The 7861-nt window shown below is 39.2% G+C and overlaps 1 pseudogene; it reads right to left on the bottom strand.

Annotated features, from left to right (window-relative positions):
• Positions 1-6722: 6722 nt before the first annotated feature.
• On the bottom strand, positions 6723-7355 carry LOC140514259 (large ribosomal subunit protein uL22-like; annotated as a pseudogene).
• Positions 7356-7861: the final 506 nt, after the last annotated feature.

Raw genomic sequence — 7861 nt, 5'->3', positions numbered from 1 at the left:
ATCTGACCACGAATAGGTGAATAACACATGGAGTAGGGCCAGGAGGAGATATTCATTGTTCATTGGCTTCAGGATGTTTCTGTTTTCTCAGTTCTTCCAATGAGTAGAGAGGCAGGGATGTCCAGGGGCAGGGCTTGTGGTTAGAATGGGGGAAGGAAAACATTTGAACAGGGAAAAGAGTCAGTCTGGTGGGTCCTGTGTTGGAAACAGCATGGGGACATACTGTTCCGGGAAGGGAATCATAGAAGTGAAGTAGCTAGAAGTCTTACCAAAGCAAATCTCCATCAGCTAGACATTTCACACCCAGTCTAGAGCCCTAAGAGGATTGGCTCAATTCAATCCAAAGGCGTGATGGCAAATAAGGCAAAAGAGGAAGAGCCAATCATGAGCAAATTGTTTCCTATATATTTACATGTAGAACCAAGATAAACTGTTAAGACCAGAAATTTTATAAACTTTGTTTCTTGTCACCTTCTGTGTTTTCCCATAATAAAACCCTTAAGAATTAAATTCTAAAATTCATATTCCTCATAGAATCACAGATTAAATTATGAAGCATCTTAGAGATTGTTTTCACCTGTCATTCTACCAATAGGAGAACTGAATCCTGGAAAAGTGCAACGACCTATTCAAGGTCACAGAAGGCAGAACCAGGATACACACTCAGGGCTTCGAACTCCCAATTCAGCCCATTTCCCCACTCTGCCATGCTGACAGTAATTTTGTGCTATTCTGGAGGAAAAGGGGGAAAAAGTCTCTTTTCTCATTCACAAAATTAGGTTGGCAGGGAGCCCAGGGCCAGAGAGGATTGTTGGTGGCAGTAAGCCAAGTGCTTGGGGTTTAAGGATGGAAGAACATTAAGGGTCCCAAGGTACACTATGGCTAGGTCCCGATTAGTGTGGCTAATGAATCCCCTGAAGGGCATGCTTTCTAATTTTCACTCTTCCATGTTTATAACTATGTAAAATATGGTAATTGAGTCTGACCCAATGGAAATGTGTAGTGCCAGTCAAATAACACAACCACTTCAGAAGATTTATTATATGAGCTAATGGGGACCCAATAGAAGGCTCGTGGGGTAACACAGATATCCTTTCCATTTCTGCCTGCTATGTAAGTCCCTAATAAATGAGGGGAAAATGCACTTTTTCATGGAATACTAATCAATAGTCAAGAAAAGGCTACTCCACAGGGACAGATTCAGATATAAAATGCTCCCTGAATCAAGAAACTGCAGTATAGGTGGAGTACAAATGCCATGGAGGTACATACTCCAAAACATGAGGGTTATAAAGTTTACCTCAGATACTGTGCAAATTCTTTATCATTTAAGGCTTGTTGAGGAATCATGCTACACCAATCTGTCTCTTGTTTTTAATGGTTCTAAAACTCTGACCATCAGTTTTGCTGGTGGATGTAGGTGGTATGCTTGTACTACAGCTTCCCAAACCCTTACCCCTATTCGAATCACCCTGGACCTGGAGCCCTGTAAGCTGGCTTCCCTATCCCTCATTCTATTCCATGGAATCTTTGGAACTCCCATTCTATTGTCAACAAATTTTCTTATACCCTTGAATTTTTCATCCAATACTCTTTCTACACTCTCATTTTAATGAGACAGGTAGGTGGCATAGTGGATAGAACAGTGGACTCTAAGTCAGCATAGACCCGGGTTTGAATCCTGCCTTGCTCACCATGTGATCCTGGGAAAGTCACTAAGCCTAGCTCTGGCTCAATTTCCTCATCTATAAAATGAAGATAATAATTGTACCCACTTCACAGAATTATTGTGAGGTCAAATGAAATGAAAATCATAAAGCATTTTGCAAACTTGCAAGTGCTATTTAAAGATTAGCTGTACAATGGAAACCCAATATTCTCTAGAGAATACTTCAACCCTTGCACCCCTCTCCATTGGTGGCCACTCCTCTCAGAGGCCCAGAAGATGGCTGGGCATACTCCTTGCTGCTCACCCTCACTTCCCTCAGTGCCATATCTTCTTTTGAGGACCAGAATCACAGAATCTCAGAGTGAAAAGAGATTTTAGAGGCCATGGAATACAACACACATCTGTGACAAGAATCCACCCCTACAGGATATTGTCTAGGTGGTCTTTTAGCCTTTGCTTAGATTTCCATCATGATGGATCCCATAACACCCTGAGGCAGCCCATTCCATTTTTTTAGAGCTCCAATTATTAGGATATTTTTCCTTACCTCAAGTCAAAATCTGCTTCCTTCCAACTTGAGCCCAATGTTTCCAGTTGTCAGTCCTCTAGAGTTGATCAGAAGTCTAACCCCTCTTTAAGGAGATCATACTTCAAAAAATTTGAAAATAATCACTTCCTTAATTCTTCATTTTCTGGGCTAAAAATCAACTTTTCTTTAAAGTGATCAGGATATAGGATTGTATTAAGAATTTTTTGCCAGTCTAATTGTCCTTCTCTGATAATTTGCCATTTTACTAATGATTTTCCTAAAATACAGTGTGCACAGCAGAACATAATATTCCAAATGTGATTTAGACAGGAGAGAGCATAGTAGCGTTATCATTTCCTTAGTCCTGAATATTAAATCACTTTTTTAAGGCAGTTGGGGTTAAGTGCCTTGCCCAGGATCACATAGCTAGTAGGTAAGGCCAGATTTGAACTCATGTCCTCCTGACTCTAGGGCCAGTACTCTATCCACTGTACTACCTAGCTGTTTCAATATTATACCCTCTTAAAGAATCCTTATATAATTTGTGGCATTTTTAGTGTGCCTATTACACTGTTGATTCACATTAAACTTGAAGTCCATTAAAGCCTCCAGATTTTTTTCAGATATATTCCATTCTTCCTCCATCTTGTACTTTTGAAATTTTGTTTTGAACCTAAGCATATGAATTTGCATTTATACTTCTAGAATTTTATTATATTAGATTGATCCTGCTATTTAGCCTGTTGAGGTTTTTTAAAATCATGATTCTGCCATCCATTACATTACCAATTCCCTCTCAGCTTTGTGTCACGTGCAAATGTGATAATCATGTTATCTACAGCATTATCCAAATCATTGGACAAAAAAGACAGTACAGATTCTTGGGGGTATTCCTTTGCAGACTTCCTCCCAAGTTCCAGATTCTTTGAGCCTAGTCATTCAATTAGTACCAAATCTATCCATTTGTATTGCCATTTGGCTTATATTTCTCATCTCTCTATCTTTTTTTTTTTTAAAGCTTGCCTGTGACTTGTCCAGGATCACAGTGTTTGAGGTCAGATTTGAACTCAAGTCTTTCTTACTCCAGGACTCTATCCATTTCATCACCTACCTGCTCCCCAAAGACTACTCTTTTAAGGGGTCCAATGGCTTTACCAGGTTGCCAAAGAGGAGCTGTGATACAAAAAAATGACAAGAGCTCCTTGCCTTAAATGTTCCTTCTCTGGACCTTTTGTTGTCTCTGTATGTTCTTATCAACTCACAAATTCTGTCCTTGGTGCTTTTCTCTTTTCTCTTTATACCTTCACACTGGGCCATCACCAGAGAACTTGACTTTTGTTTTACCAGTGGACTTAGATGACTCTGGAGGAGTGAAGCAGATGACTTTGAGCAGCTCTGCCTCACTTAAATTCAATTCACTCACAAATCAAGACATCACCTTCCTGATGTCATAAGTCCTCTTTGAGAGCAAAGGCTGACACACTTAGCAATCTCACTCTGAGCCCGTGGCTTCTATTGCCACCTTGATGCAGGTAATTCCAAAATCTATATCTTCAATTTCTAGCTCTTTTATGAGCCCTAGATCTGTATTACATCTCCCCAAAGGATAGCTCTACTTGCTTGTTCCTTCAGAACTTCAACATCAATGTGATCTAAACTGTTGCAGTGAAAAATGGGATGCAGTTGGAGGCATAGGAATGGAGATCAAATCCCAATTCTAATACTTGCAAGTTGTATGACCTTAAGCAAGTTACTTAATTTCCCTGGGCCTCAGTTTCTAATGTATTGTTCAGTTATGTATGATTCTTTGTGACCTCATTTGGAGATTTTCATGACAAAGACACTGGAGTGGTTTGCCATTTCCTTCTCCTCCTTATAGATGAGGAAACTGAGGCAAACAGGGTTACATGACATGCCCAGGGTCACACAGATAGTGTCTGAGATCAGATTTGAATTAAAGAAGATGAGTCTTCCTGATCCAGCTGGACAGTCTATCCACTGTACTACCCAGTTTAGATCACCTCGTCTATCTCTTCCTGCTTTAAATCTAATTTTCTGATCTTTTCCCCTGGTTTACTTCAGTATTTCCGCCTACCATTTGACCAGTCTCTTATTTTGAAATCTTGGGGTGACCTTTGACACTTTCCTTTCCATCTCTTCTCATATCCTTTCTTTTACCGAGACCTTCTGATTCTATTTCCACTATATCTCTCCCCATGTACCACCTCCCAGTCCCTCCTGCCACTATTCTGGTAAAGGCCATCACTTCCTTCTTCCTGAGTTATTGTAATTGCCTTCTAACAGGGCTTCCTGCTTATACTTTCCCCTTTCTAATCCATCTTATTACACATATCATTGCCTGGATGATCTTTCTTAGGTAGGCTTCAATCAAATTGTGTCCTTCATCTACTCAAAACTCTTCAAAGACTTCTCTTGTCTACCAAGCGAATGATGGAGATGATAGCTAACATTTATACAACATTTTGAAATTTGCAAAATGCTTTACCTACATGGGGTCAGGGGAAGGGAACAAGCATTTATATAGTGCCTATTATGTTCCAGGCACTGTGCTATGCACTCTCTACAAACGTTATCTCATTTGATCCATACAATAACCACGTGAGGTAGGTGCTCTTATTATCAACATTTTACAGTTGAGGAAACTAGGCAAACAGGGGTCTGATGACTTGTCCAGGGTCACACAGTTAGTAAGTATCTGTGGACACATTTGAACTCAGGTCTTCCTGACTGCAGGACTTCCTGACTGCTCTATCTACTGTGCCACCTATCTGTCCAAAATTTAATTTCCATTGTTTGGCATTTGAAGACCTCTCAAGACTGGTGCTACCTTATCTTTCCAGCTTTATTTCCTATTATTTTTCTCCATGTATGACATAGTCCAGCCAAACTGAACAAGTCTCTGACTCCCAATGACAGACTAAAATCTCAGGAATCCAGGCTTATTCTGTCTGTCAAATCTTTCTTTTCTTTCCTTTAGAACCCAACTCAAATGCTATCAGCTCACTGAAGCTTTCTCTGATTTCTTTCTCCAGTGATTTCATGTCATTCTTTACTTTGCAGTTCTTCGATATAATTATCATGAAATATTGTTTAATTATTTGTGTTTGCATATTAACTTCCTACTAGACTATAAGCTTCTTGGAGACAGATGCACTGTCTCATCTATATTTAGTCTTATTCCCTGTAATGCCAATCAGAAAGTTAAAGATTTTCCCCATTCATTAATGGACTTACACATTAAGGAAAGCTTGATTAGGGGAGGTCCACATCTTTTGTTAATTTCTAATGCATTGGTTCTTAAGGGTCATGATGCTCTCTGGCTCTGAAAAATGTACAAATACTGTGAGGTGAGGTTGTGCTTTGGGGCTCTCTCTTTGGAAATGTTTGTTTGGTCAGATGGGACTCTGAGCAGCTGCTAAGGAATTCCCCTCTCCCTTTGAAAACCTAGCTGTTGGTACTTCTCTCTCTCTGGTAGCTATACATGTATGGTCAGATAGTTGGATCTGTCTGTTGATCTGTGATGTATATATTCCAGGCAGCTGGAAGTCCTGTCTGTTGGTCTTATTTCTCTGTTTGCGTTTTCTCTAAATTTCAGGGTGCTGATTTTTTCCCCCAAACGAAGTGAATGATATATGCACTTGATTGAAGTGATTGTTGACACCTCAAAAGATGCTTTCCTTTTAGAAAAGCAAATCAAAGAACCAGCAATAGCAAGCCCTCCTATGTATATCAAAGTTCACTCCCAGCAGTAAACACAGTACTATCATGTATATGGTAGGTGCCTTAATACATGTTTGTTGTATTATCTTATATGGTATTGCATACAATATTCCTATAAGCCTGAAAGTTACTTGAATGTAGAATTAAAAACCCAAGTATCTCATAAAAATATTTCTTCTCCAATATGTTATACCATTAATAGGATCCACTTTAGGAAACAAATCAAAATTCCAAGCCTATGAATCTTTAAAACAAAAAGGAAAAGCCAGGTTTGTTGAAATGTGTAGAAATATAAAAATAAGATTGTTTTATGTACATGAAATGAAGATGTAAAGATTTTATGTCTTCAAAGTATGGGATTATAATAATGAAAATAAACATCATTATCATATAAACAGAGGCAGAGGACACCTACTAACTCCTGGCTCTCCATCCACAGAATATCTTGTCTCACGCTTGTAAATTGTGCGATTGATGTCATAACCAAGAAGCAGGTACAGGCCCTTAGAAGCTTTTGAATCACTGCAAAAGTAGCCCAATGAACACCTACAGGAGTTATATATCTGATGCTTCCTTCATCACTAGCCTGTTTTGAGGCATTGCTGTCGTCTAATATTTTATATAATATTTTATTTTTACCCTATTCCATGCTAAAACAATTTTTTAAACACTTGAGGTGTTTTTTTTTAAGTTTGAGTTCCAAATTTGTGGCTCTGTATGTGTACACATGGATATACGTATATATACGTATTTACACATATATTTCACATATAAGTGTATATGTTTTTTTTTGTTTGTTTTCATTTCACTTTTATTTGCATTTTAATGTTTTCTTTACTCCCTTGCCATAAGCTTTTGTTTCTTCAGTTTCTTCTGGGATATCTTCTTCTTTTGAGCAACCTCCTCTTCTGGTTTAGGAACAATTTGTTCCTTTTCAGTAAGTATCATCTCAATATGACAAGGAGAACTCATGTATGGGTTGATTCGACCATGAGCTCTGTAAGTATGCTGTGGCATTTTGGGAGCCTTGTTAACCTGGATATGCTCAATGAAGAGAATCAACATCCAACTCCTTTAGTTCTGCGTTACTCTCTGCATTTTTCAGCATATGCAGCAAGAATTCAGCACTCTTTTTGGGACAGCAATCCTGTGTCCAACCTCATTGCTTAGCCTGGGCACACCTGCCAACTCCACCATTACACTGATGGAAGGGAACACATCGTTTCTTCAATGTGACATCTTTCAAATACTTGGTAGCTTTTCGAACATGCATGCCCTTGATAGCTTGGGCTGTTTCACGGGTGTTCTTGAAGTGGACCCGGAGATTTGAACCCCTTGACTTACATGATTTTGTGGGGTTCTCTGGATCAAGAAAGTACCTCACCATTTTAACTGATTACCCTAGGATGGCTCAAGGAAAAGCTGTGTATATGTTTTAAAGAGTACTTTGGGAAGCTTAAGGGGAAATTCATAAAATGACATAAGTTTCAACACTGTAGTCAAGATATGGTTACATCTGAGATGCAAAAGGAGGAAACTTCCATTTAGCCAGGGAGCAGGGAGTGGGGGGTCAAGTTTGTAACCCAGCTTTGCAATTGCCCACATGGTTGACTCCCCTGGCAAGTCATTAACCTCTGTGTCTTAGTTTCCACATCTGTAAAGTGGAGATAATAATGCTTCCCTACTTCAAAGAGTTATAGATTAATCAATGTCTGAAAGATGCTTCTAAGTTGGGTAAGCCTATGTAAATGCCCTGATGGAGGGAGGAAACATAGAAAAGGCATCAGAGAGGGGGCCATTTGTAGAATAAAAGGCAAATCTACTCTCTGGTCTGTAGTCTTCTTTAGTCTTATTTACAGGTGTGCACAATGGGAAACTATAGTTGGTGTCCCATGCCCTGAAAAAGGTGTTTAAGAAAATAG

The sequence above is a fragment of the Notamacropus eugenii genome, chromosome 7, assembly GCF_028372415.1.
Source record: "Notamacropus eugenii isolate mMacEug1 chromosome 7, mMacEug1.pri_v2, whole genome shotgun sequence".
NCBI classification, from domain to species: domain Eukaryota; kingdom Metazoa; phylum Chordata; class Mammalia; order Diprotodontia; family Macropodidae; genus Notamacropus; species Notamacropus eugenii.
This window is presented reverse-complemented; position numbering and strand designations above follow the sequence as displayed.